Below are 12,394 nucleotides of genomic sequence, written 5' to 3' on the forward strand. Positions count from 1 at the left end.
GAGGATGGAGGCTCGGGTACCTGCGTTCCTCTCCTACCGCCGCTAGGTTCTGGCCAGAACCAAAGCCGGCGCCCGGGTCGCTCCCGGGCCACCCCCTTCACCCCCCCCCAACGCCCACCCCTCCCACCCAGCCTCGATGGTGTGCGCGGCGAGTGGGAGCGTCCCGGTGTGCCAACAACAGACTCACGAGCAGCCGCTTGTTGCTCCTGCTGCCGCGACGTGGGGAAGTGAAAATGAAATTGACTTTTCCGAGAAATGATGAAAGCGGCGCGGCCAGCCAATGAGCGGCGGCGGCGAACTTCCGCACCTCCCGGCCGGGCCGCGCGCGCCCTCCCTCCGCCTCCACCTCCCGCTTGCACAAGCTTGAAACAAACACTGGGGAGGAAGGGCGGAGGGAGGAGGGCGGAGGGGGGAGGCGAGGGGGGGAGGCGACGGAGGGAGGGAGGGAGCCAGGCAGGGAGGAGGGCGGGGGGTGGGGGGATTTCCAGCCTCAGCTCTTCGCAGTTTCCTCTCCTTGTTTTGCTTTCGATCTGGACTGTTCTCAGGCAAGCCGGGGAGTAACTTTTAGTTTTGCTCCTGCGATTATTCAACTGACGGGCTTTCATTTCCATTTCACACACCCTAGCAACACTTAAACCTTGCGGAATTGTATTGGTAGTGTGAAAAAGCACACCGAGAGGTAACATTTTTCAAATAATAGTTGTGACTGTGCGTGTGTTTTTCTCGAGGGCATGTTTGTGAGGACTGGAGGGGATGTGTGTGTGTGCGCGCGTCCTGATGGTTTGACACAGTGTTTTGCAGGCGGAAAATGCTGGGGTTCATGAATATTAATACCGATTTTTGGAGGAACGGTCGGAGCTCTTATGGATCATCTGATTTTAGGGGAAGCAGGTTCTGCTGCTGTTGCTGCTGCTACTGGGGCTGCTGAGGCTGCAAGGAGGAGGAGGAGGAGGTAGAGAGGGAGGAGGAGGAGGAGGAGGTTGGTGGAGGTTTAATTTCACTTTTGGATTTGCAGACGGGGAGAGGTGGCTCCATGGACACAGACCTGCTCTGTGTGATTCTGCGCCCCAGGTGTTGTGTGTGTGGGTGCAGGACCGCCGGAGTGGGGCCTCCTTTTAAAACAAAATTGTCGTGTGCATGTGTCTGCGTGCGTGTGTGTTTACAGACGCGGTCGCCACCAGATCCGAAGGAGGGGAGCGGGTCCTTCTCGGTGTCCGGCGGCGGCGCCTCTCTCCGGGCAGCCCCAGCGAAAACAAGCAGGAGCCCGCCGTCCGCCCCGCCGCCTGCGCCCCGCGCCCCGGCCAGGAGAGGCGCCTGGCGCCGCGGCCAAAGGAAACTTGGTGGGGCGCCCCGCAGCGGTCCCAGGGCTCGCCGGCCCGCGGGACTGGGGGAGCGGCCGCGGGCGTCGGGTGCCAGCGGCCGGAGGCGGCGGGCGGGCTCCGAGCCGGTCTGGGCGCCGGGCCTGGCCGGCACGCCCGGCTTCCTGGGAGCTGGGCCGCTGCCGCCAGCGCCGCTCCGGAGGGACGCCGCGACCTCCTTCCCGCCGGCCAGCGTCCGGCCTGGCCCGGGGGCTTTGTCACTGCACTTGTCCAGGCGCGCGGGGAGGGGCTCCGGCGGCGCGTCCCGGGAGGGCGCCGCGCGGAGGGGTCATCCGCCCCGGCCGCGGCCTAGCGCCGGGCGCCGCCGGGTCCCCGCAGGCGCCCCCGGGCCGGCCTGGCGCGCTGGGCCTGACCCGCCTCGGCTACGGAGCGGGCGAGGTGGGGGCGGGGAGCCTCCGGGGACCGAGCGGCGCCCTGCTGGCAGGCGTGGGGGCGGGCGTCCCCTGGGGGTCCAGGGGCGCGGGCAGCGGCGGGGTGGGGACGCGAGTGCCCGCCCCGCGCCCTCCGACCCCGCTCTGGGCGCCGAGTGGCATTCGCCCGCCGGCCGAACGTGGTTGGTGCACAGCCGTGGCCGCCACTTCCTTTCCGCCTCGCCGGCCGGGCTCGCCCACCGAGCGCTGCCCTCGGCGGCCAATCGTGGCGCCCGCCCGCCCGCGGCCGCGCTCGGTGCCCCGGCCTAGGGGCCGGCCCCCGAGAGGGGCTCGGGAAGCCGCTGCAAGTTCCAGGGGCCTCTGGGTGTAACTACGTCCCCTCGCCAGGACGCGCCGGCATCTGTCTTTGGCCCTAGGTCTCGGTACGTTTGCCGCCCTACCCCCTTACCCTGTTAGAGGGGGAGAAGGGAAGGAGGCTGGCAGCCCGAGCCGGGCGCTGAGACGGTGTTCTGGGCGCGCGCCCGGGTCCGTGGGTGTAGGCAGAAGCCTGGGGCATCAGCTGTACATGTGCCCCGGGACTGGCGGTCGGGGTGGCCGCACAGGAGCGGGGCGGCGTTCACTCGTTTGCCACCCCTTAGTGGAGTGTTTGGAACTTGGGGACATTTTTTAACCGCTCCGTCCCTCTTCAGCTTCCTCCCTCCGGTGCGGCCGGTGGGGAGGGCTCCCCGTCCTTGGTCATGGAATAAGAAAACGCAGAGGCTTTTTCCAGGAGGAAAAGTGCTGGCATTTGCCTTGTGCCACTGGCCTCTCTGTTGCTGCGACTCGATCTGCTTTTGATGAATGGCTAGGGAGGGTGGAGGATAGTTAACATTTCCTGTTGTGGATTTTCAGGAATCGCCAAGGCTGCTGTCAAGCCTGCCGTCATTTATTAGTTTTCGGACCGATTGCAAATGGCACTGTAGCTTAGGAGCCTGCACACTTTGGTGCTCGCTGGGCAGGTGCAGACAGAGGTCTGGTGACAGACTTGAGTTCGAAAGGTGGGTCGTCTTGATGTCAGGCAGATGCGCTCTCCCCGACCAGGACCTGGAAGGGATCCCTGTTTCGCTTCGGGGTGCACACAGATTCAGGATTCTCTAATTTTCCCAACGCCATGTCCTTCCCTTTTTTTTCTTTTCTTTTCTTTCTTTCTTTCTTTTTCTTTTTTTTTTTTTTTTTTGGAGGGGGAAGGGGTAGAAATAGAAACCTCAAAAATTCTAGAAAAACTTATCTTTTCTAAGGAAACTTCGGAGATGGCATATTTGGAAATGAAACGGGCATTTCTGCGGGGTAACCTTGGAATGCCTATTGATTGATGGGTGGCAAAGTCCGGAATTTCCTAATTAGTGAATGGTTATAATTTATAACGCAGCCTGTTGTGTAAGAAGTTAGATTTTGGCCTCTTGGATTCAGGAGTTCTGTTCTGTGATGATTTGTAATTGCTTCCTAATATTAAACATTTATATGCTTCATCCTCAGTGACTTGTCTTTTTTCTTTTGATCTTCACAAGTTGAAGATAATCTTGCATATTTCAGACTTACCTGTAAAAATGTGTTAATCAAGAGTTAGAGCTTGTAATTAAATTGGAAGCAAATTATGGCAAAGAAGTGGTTGTCCTAAGGTCCTAACAGCTGTATGAACCACGGCCTCACTTTTCTCTTCCTCTGCCTTCTGAAGTCCTTTATTGGGCAGATGTTGAATATACCAAAGCGAATTAAGGCTGTGAACCTCACAAGGAGTAGTGGAACATTTGAGATGTAGGATTTTTAACTTTTGGTGGGCACCCATTGCTTCATGTTTCCAGGGACACTGTCCTTTTATTCTTATGATTATCGAGTATGAGCTCTGTTGTTTCTAGAGCATTTTCGCTCCATTTCCTTTTGATAGAGAGCAGAACTCTAAATGGGGTATCTGGGACATGGTTCTGTTTTGTGCTTTACACCAAAAAAGGGAGTAAAGCAGATGAAAGACCTTACTTATTCATTTAATAAGTATTCCTGGGATATTCAGTAAGTATCAGGCACAGTTCTAGGCTCTGTGGGTTCAACCCGGAAGAGGAGAAGAATTTCCTTACCCTCTGGGGAAATTGTATTGTAATTGGTGAGCTGATAATACACAACCGGTGATTACCTTTTGAGGTTAGTTCTGTGGAAGGTGATGATAATACTTAAATGCCTATCTGATAGGGTTGCTTTGGGGAACAGATAAGATACTGGGTATGAAAGAAGGTTGTTATAACTTACAGCAATCTACAAATGTGTAAGGCATTAACTTTCAGAATTGTCATTATTTTTTTTTAAAAAGATTTTATTTATTTATTTGACAGAGAGAAATTACAAGTAGGCAGAGAGGCAGGCAGAGAGAGAGAGGAGGAAGCAGGCTCCCTGCCGAGCAGAGAGCCCGATGCGGGACTCGATCCCAGGACCCTGAGATCATGACCTGAACCGAAGGCAGAGGCTTAACCCACTGAGCCACCCAGGCGCCCCTGTCATTATTTTTAATGTGAAAAAGCCAGAAATCAGGACTGAACAGTGACTTTCTCTTAGAGACTCTACAGCAAAAAGGATTAACTTCTGAGAGTATATGGATAATGGCGAGGAATTAACACAGCCTAGCTATTTTATGTAAAGCATCAAAGAATTTAATAGTGAAATATAATATTGTCAGTGAATTTTTTCCTGTCAGAAGAGAAGTTAGATGGTATCCATGGAGACCAAATGATATGGAAATAACAGTGATGCCAATGTATTTTCTCTCTCTCTCTCTCTCCATCTTTACAGGCTCAGGGTGCTTTAGTGTGAATTTTCTTCACAGTTGCTTCAGACTTTCTAATTCACTATCTTTATTATGGTTATGCCCCTAGCTGATTTTAGTATTTAGCTTTAACATCTTTTTTTTTTTTTTTAAGATTTTATTTATTTGATAGACAGAGATCACAAGCAGGCAGAGAGACAGGCAGAGAGAGAGGGAGGAAGCAGGCTCCCTGCTGAGCAGAGAGCCCTATGCAGGCTGGATCCCAGACCACCCTGAGACCCCAGCGGAAGGCAGAGGCTTTAACCCACTGAGCCACTCAGGCGCCCCTAGCTGTAATATCTTTAAGGGAATTCAGTTAACTTTAACTTATTGAATGCTTACTGTATGCCCAACACTGCATATGTGAAAATTAATATAATAAACGGATAGTATATTTTAATAAACTATAACATCTAAAAGTACATAAAGTAATATATGTACAGAATTTAAATTGCTGTGAAGTGTCAGTTTTATTAAGAATAAAATCAGTTCTTCTCTGTGTCTGTATGGGACACCAGGTTCTTCTCCAATGGGGTAGGAGGTCAGGGCTTTCTGCTCATTTGCCCCAGATGTGTCCTGCTTTTGTTCTGAATGTGATTGCTATTGGGTGCAGAATGTCTGCCCAAGGCAGGGTTCAGGGATGGCACGCAAGGAAATGGATGCTGGGAACGGAAGTGAGGAAGTTTGAATAAATCTTGATTTTTCAACAAAGATGGATAAATTACCTATAATATACCAAGAGAGATATACCAAGAGCAAATCCAGCCCTGGGGCACCTGATGCCAAGCCCTAGCCCGTCCTGGGGACTCTGCCAGGCCCCATGGGCTACAGGCAGCAGGCCCCTAGCTGCCAGCATTTTACCTTGAAGCATCCTTTTTGAGTAATTTTCCCCCTCACCAGCTCCATCTTTTTTTTTTTTTTAAACATTTATTTGACAGAGACAGATCACAAGTAGATAGAGAGGCAGGCAGAGAGAGAGAGAGAGGGAAGCAGACTCCCTGCTGAGCAGAGAGCCCTATGCGGGACTTGATCCCAGGACCCCGAGATCATGACCTGAGCCGAAGGCAGCGGCTTAACCCGCTGAGCCACCCAGGCGCCCCCAGCTCCATCTTTTAACAAACTGTCCCTGAAATAAATTGTGTTTAGTTAGGAAGACTTTGAGGCCTCTTTTTATTATTAGAATGGCATAAGACTTCTAGGCAGAACTCCTGATTGACCCGCGAGGAAGAGCATCCTCAAATCTGGCTCATCTAAAACTCATAGTCCCCTTAGGCTTTCTGAGTTCTGCAACTAGCCCAGGACCCCTGCTGGCGGCAGGAACATTGAGTTCTGCTGGGGAACTCATCCAGGGATCCCAGGATGTGAACCATTGTAATAACCCAGGCAGTTACTTTATTGAATGAACACAAACTTGTACCTTTCTATCACTAGTTTATTAAATACTTGTTGACCACCAGCTGTGTTTAAGACTCTGGGTGGAGCAGGTACAGTGAACTCAAGTGTCCAGAGTCCCGGAATTGAGTTTGCGCCCTTTCATTAACTCTCTCAATCACTTCTCCTTTTGGCACCTTAGTTTTCACATCTGTAAAATGGGGCTGCACGGTTCTGTTTGCTACGGGGTATGGCCTCAACATCACCTGGGGGAAGGGGGCTTTCAGAAGCCACAAGGAACTTCTAGATTCAAGAGTGTCTACAGTTGGGGAACCTGGGTGGCTCAGTGGGTTAAAGCCTCTGCCTTCGGCTCAGGTCGTGATCCCGGGGTCCTGGGATCGAGCCCCCCATCGGGCTCTCTGCTCAGCACGGAGCCTGCTTCCTCCCTCTCTCTCTGCCTGCCTCTCTGCCTACTTGAGATCTCTGTCTGTCAAGTAAATAAATAAAAAATTAAAAAAAAAAAAGATTGTCTACAGTGCCTTCCTGTCCTTGATTCTTTCACCCAAAGAACCCACTACCCCCACCCCTATAGCAAGCCTTTTATGTACCAGAGCCTCCTGGATCCCTGTCCCTCAGATGCATAGGCCAGAGCAAAGGCAGAGAACCACTGAATCCGGTATCTCTTCTTAGGGCCTGATCATTTATTTTTGTATTGTCTCAGGCCATGCTATGCAGACCCATTTCCCACATTTTAGACAGGACTTTTGAGTAGGGGATCCATGGTCCCTCTCCACTGGCCTGCTTGTGTTGACCTTGCTTGTCTTATGAATGTGATATTAGTGTGATGATTGTGATCCTTTGAATTTTCCATTCTGAAGAGGCAAGAAGGACTTTGTTTTATGGGTATGTCTCTTGGTCTAGGAAGGCCATCAAAAGTTATGGGTTTGTTTTGTGTTTGTTTCTACTACAGCTCATTTCCCCCTTTATCAGTGTGTTATTCAGCTCCGATAAACAAGAGAAAATCGTGAATTCGAGCATCGTCCCCCTTTTTATGAGAAACAAGGCTTGTGCGGTTCTTTCTGATGAGGGATTCTGAGCATGTTTATCTCAAGGGCAAGGCCAGTGTCGTTCACCAAAATATCTTAATTTAGGATTTTGTGTGATAAGGTTCTAATTTTCATTAAACCAATATTTTTGGGAGTTAAGTACTTGCTGTGTAATTTTCATAAATAATTTCTTCTCAGGCCTACTGAGCAATCTGTTGCTATGCTCGCACACCCAGCGTGATGGAAGGAAAGATGAGCTTCCCGTGTAATTTGTTCTTATTGAGCTTATAAATGTCAGCTTTGTGTAGGATCTAAAGAAATATATTATAGATAGAATACACTGTCCTGTCCCCATAATCTTAGAATCCAACTGACTTTCCCATTTCATGAGGTTGACATTTTGACTGAGAAGGGACTGCATACAAATTGCTTTTTTTTTTTCCCCAAGTAATACCTAATTTGTTATTTTTGAAGAGAGCTTTTTTTGTTCTCCTTACCCTAGAATTATTGAACAGGATGAGAATTACAGTGGTGAGAAGAGCGTCCTAACACCTGGATAAGGGGGTGTTTGTGGGTGCGTGGATGGGTGGGATAGGAATGGGCGGGCTTTAGAAGGTGACACTTTTGTGGGGGGAGATGATGAAAAAACAGAATAAGGTGTAGGGCGGAATAGCACCTCCTGAATTCTGGAATGGGAGAGAGAGCAAAGAGGGACTCAGGCAGGTAGATTTTCTGTCTCATTGCAAGTACTGAAGGAATTTCAGGGCAGCAGGGAGCAAGTTGGTAGTTAATTAACAGGATGCAAGGTCAAGTTGAAATATTAAAGGACCCCCCCATGTCTGCCTTCGGAATTAAGGTTTTTTATCGTGCGGGACGTAGAGTCTGATGGGAAAACCGCCGACTTTAGGCAAGTGAACAGGAGGTTGTGGGTAGATACCCCTTAGGCTGGGTTGAAGCCTTTTGAGGTAGGAGTGCTGGGGCTGCAGTGGCCAGAGGAATTGATATCCCGACCGGAGGCCTCAGCCTCCCTTAAACTCGGTCCAGAATTGCCTTTGGAGGCAACCATGGGTCCCGAAAGGAAGATACATGGTGATACAAATTTTTAGAAATATTGGAATCGCTCTCTTAGACCCAAGCTGGTCTTCCTCACTGCTCTTTTATTTGGGGTCAGGTTGTGGGAGGGGACTAGGAATCAGGAAAGCGGTAAGGGTTGATTCCACGTTCCCCCAAAGAACAGGTGGCAGAATTAAGGCTGAGCCCCGAATGCCATCACTGGGTCCCGCAGGTCACCGATGGTGAAAGTAGCACTCCGTGCTGCAGTTGGGATTGTATGTTGAAATAAACCTTCTGGAATGCAGTTTGATGTTACGTTCTCGAATTCTTAAAAATGTTAAACTCTCTGTTCCAGTAATCCCACTTCTAGGAACCCACTCATGTGAAGTAACCAGAGATGGGACAGATTTCTTTGTGAGGATGTTCGTCGAATTAGCTTTTGTTATAGTGAAAGTTTGGAAACAGTCTAAGTACCCACAGTGGGGATGCATGTAAATGAACTCGGGCACATCCAGGAGATGAGGACAGATAGCTGATCAAATTCATGTTTTTGCATTTAATGATGGAAAAGTGCTTGTGATGTATGTTGAGTGGAGGAAAAGAGATACTTAACTGTGACCCTCATTTTATTTTACAAATGTGTGTGTATGCGTATATACATCATTAAAGACATAACTGGCAGAAGATATTTGCAGGGTGGGATGAGGGCGCTTGGCTTTTTTTCTCCCCTTGAAACACTTGGAGTTTCCAAATTAATATAGCAGTACAATTGCTTTTATAACTGGGAAAGTATTCTCACGACAACTCTGAAGTGTGCCATCTGACCTCACCTTGATAAAGGTTAAGATCGGGCCGTTGCGGAGGAGGGTGCTGTATGTGGATAAGGCCTTTTTTTTTTTCCCTCCAGTGGGCTCCACACCCAAGTATGGAGCCCAGTGCAGGGTTTGAACTTATGACCCTGAGATCAAGACCTGAGTTGGAATCGAGAGTCAGAGGCTTAACTGACTGAGACCCCCGAGGCACCCTTGGATATGGCCATTCTTGAGCTCCGTCTGCCCTGATGGATGGAGCCAGGCTCTAGAAGCTGGGCTTTCCTACCTCATGCTGAGAGATGACTTTATCCCAGTTCCAGCTCTTGGTACTTGAAGCCACTGAGATTGAGGGCTCCTTGGTGAGGGTGGGACATGTTTTGTCAAAAACTGTGTGTTGGGGGGGGTCACAAGTGTTATCCCACGTCACAGATACCTCCTTTATGTACGTGAATACGGCAGAAACAAGACACTGGGGGAGGGGAAAAGACTTCTCTTGCCATCATCATGGCCAGGTCAACAGCCAGAGTGGTGTTGCGGCTATGGACAGCCATTCCCAGACCCTCAGATGATGCTGTGAGAGCAGGTGGAACGTGGGTATGGGCTACGCTCTGTAGATGACATCAGAGCAACCCAAGGGAGAAAGAGAGAACAGGGAGAAAGAAAGAAAAAACCAACCATCCAAGCCGCCTTTGCTCCCGTGAGAGTAGACGGAAAGGATTCAGGGTTCTCATCCTAACCTTTTGGAATGTCAGGCTTTTTCTAGGAGTATTCCTAAGATCCGGGCTTCATTCCATTTGAAATGTCCATGCTTAGAGACAGGTCTTTCTGGCACCCTGGGAACTTAACCCAAGGACCTAGTCCCAGCTGTAATCAGTTGGCCCCCTGGAGTGGATAAGAGTACAATTATCCTCTTGGATCAGAGCAGTTAATTTAGACATATGGCTGCAGATCCGATTCTCATGGCCCAGTGAAGAATCAGATGTTTCTAGGGGAAGTGAATGCAGACATGCCCTCTCTCTATGTCCTGTACATTCTCTGTATTGCACACGTTCCTGGGTCTCGGGATAGAGTATCTTACAGGACCACTGAGGAATCCGGCGGAGTTCTATTTGTCACCCAACCACCTTTATTGGAGAATGACTTAGTGTGTGACCCCATCAGAGTGTGGCGTAAGATTTCTCACAACTGCAGAAACCTCCAAATCCCTGATTTGTATCTGGAAAAAAAAAAAAAAAAGTTTAGAATAGTTTTCATCCGGATCTTTGTAGATCCTGGAGACATTTTTGGATTGTTATGACCAAGTATTGGATATAACCAGGCGCAGAGGCAGAGTACCAAAGCATAGCTTTAAAAAGCAAAACAAAACAAAACACTGTCCTATACAAATAAAACATGAGCTGCAGGCATAATCTTTAATTTTCTGGTAGCCATGTTAGGAAAGTAAAAAGAAAGTGGAAAAATTAGTTTTACTATTTAATATAGCTCAGCATGTCCAAAATATTATCATTTCAACATGTGATTCATAGGAAAATACTGATGAGGTCATTTACGCTCTTTTTTGGTACCGAATCTTCGAGAACCAATGTGCCTTTTGTGCCTGGAGCACATCTGAATTCAGTCTGGCCGCATTTCCAGAGTGTGGTGGCCGCAAATGGCTGCCATCTTAGGTGTGGTACAGGATTAGGACATGAAGAGAAGTATAGGGAAAAGTTGTTATCGGAGGACTGAACCTAACAGGACTGAGGGAAAGCAGATTTTGAGCGGTCATTTTGGTGATGTGGTCCTGTCATCTGGTGAAAACTGCACGGCCCTCCCCCACCTCCCACCTCCCCAGATAAACCCCACCTTGATCTCTTCAGTCTAAGATACCAAAACGCTCTGGATTTCTTTAGAAGCAACACTCCGTACGTGCCATTCCTTTGGCGATCAACCTCAAACATCCTGAACCTTTTCTGGCCCCTTGAACTGTTAAGACAATCCTCGATTCCTTGGGTTTCTCCATGTATAACAGCTACATGGCACGTGATTTGTGAGCTAGGCTGGTGGTGTTCCCCACCAGTACTTGATACGCAGTAAGAAGTAGATAAATATTTGTTGATTTGATTTTCAGCCCCGAAGCAAAGGTTAGTTCAGAAGGCTAAATTCCTGTTCAGAATGGATGGCCCAGAGCTGCGTTGGGTTAAAAACCTAATGGTATATGTACTGGGCACGTAAACATTGAGATTTGTTGCTTTGTATTAGGGGTTCGACATCCAGAAGGTGAAAAATTGTTTTTTTTTTTCCTTCTCCTTTGTACCTAGGACTTTAAAACGATTTTACCAGCCCTTTTCTTTGACATTTAAGTTCCAATGAGTGTACTAATTGCTCCCTGGACATATAAATAAGCTATAGTCACTGATAACCTGGAGATATTTGGGATTTTGGGGTATTTGGGAGCTGTTCCTTTCTTGGTGGGTTAGTTATTAATAATAACCTTATTATTAACGAACACTTAGCCATAATGTGTTAAGCAGTGAAATTCTTTGAAAATCAAGTACAATATTTCATAGTTGCCTTCATTTGTTCCCTCTGACTATAATTGTTGGGTTGAAGCAACAGACTTCTTCTCCACAGAGCCAAGGCAATTTATTTTTACTGAAGCCTACCTAAGAACTGCTTAGGTAGCTTTTCTCCGTGAGATTAAATACGACCTTCACTGAATCATGTTAGCAGGGCCGACAGCTAGAAAAATAAAGACTAAACCAAACCTTCAGCCTAGAAATTCCCAGCTGCTCAGTGGGTCAGAGCTTTCCTGATTGCTTTCTACCAATGAAAACACTGCAGATTAGTTTTAAGTGAATTCTAGTAGGTTTGGGGATTTGCAACTGTCAGAAGAGCAGGAAAGTATAATCTCACTTTAAAAAATAGTGATCCTGAAGGTAAATCTTTATTGACTCGTTTTGGGGAATGTTGGGATTTTGTTCATATGGAAAAACTTCACTCGTGTGCACTGTTTAGCTGACCTTGGAAGTTAAGATTCTCAGGGTAGAATGGGGACAGAGAAGTCAGACATGAGGCTCTTGCCCCAAAAGGACACTGTAGGCTTGTGGGGGTGTTCTGGGTACTCCCAGAGACCAACACAGATGGCAGTGCCCCCCTTTCTCCTCTGGGTTATAAAATGAAAGTAGAAATGGGGAGCCTGCCAAGGAGGCCCCAGGGGGGAATGTAGACAGATGAACTACATTTCCACTTCTGGGTGTGGTCATACTGGGGAGTCGAGAAGTCAGGATGAATTTACAATATTGCAGGGGAGGATTTGCCTCTCTTACAGATGCTTTTCATACATTAAGACTTAAGAATTTTTTTGAAAAAAATTCTTTAAAGTCAGGTTGCAATTTAGGTTGAGAGATGAGTCATTCCATTGGCACAGTGGACTATTTTGATCATTCATTCATTCAGTTAATGTATTTCACAGGTATTTACTCAGTCCTAACTGTGGGGAGGGAGGGTGCAAAAGGTAACAAGGTAATAAGCTTGGATTTGGTAATAAGCT

General features: G+C 48.4%; 1 protein-coding gene across 3 annotated transcripts in view; it reads left to right on the forward strand.

Moving 5' to 3' along the window:
- The first annotated feature begins 500 nt into the window (after positions 1-500).
- IRF2 (interferon regulatory factor 2) overlaps positions 501-12,394 on the forward strand; it is an 84,232-nt gene continuing 72,338 nt past the window's right edge. Inside the window, exon 1 of one of the 3 annotated variants that reach the window (XM_045988283.1) lies at positions 501-679. The gene's annotated coding sequence lies outside the window, so the exon portion shown is untranslated. Of the gene's footprint in view, positions 680-1,046; positions 1,072-1,113; positions 2,173-12,394 lie in introns of those variants that run through there. The other 2 variants (XM_045988300.1, XM_045988292.1) reach the window with 2 other exon arrangements.

This window comes from Meles meles, chromosome 2 (assembly GCF_922984935.1).
Source record: "Meles meles chromosome 2, mMelMel3.1 paternal haplotype, whole genome shotgun sequence".
Lineage (NCBI taxonomy): Eukaryota > Metazoa > Chordata > Mammalia > Carnivora > Mustelidae > Meles > Meles meles.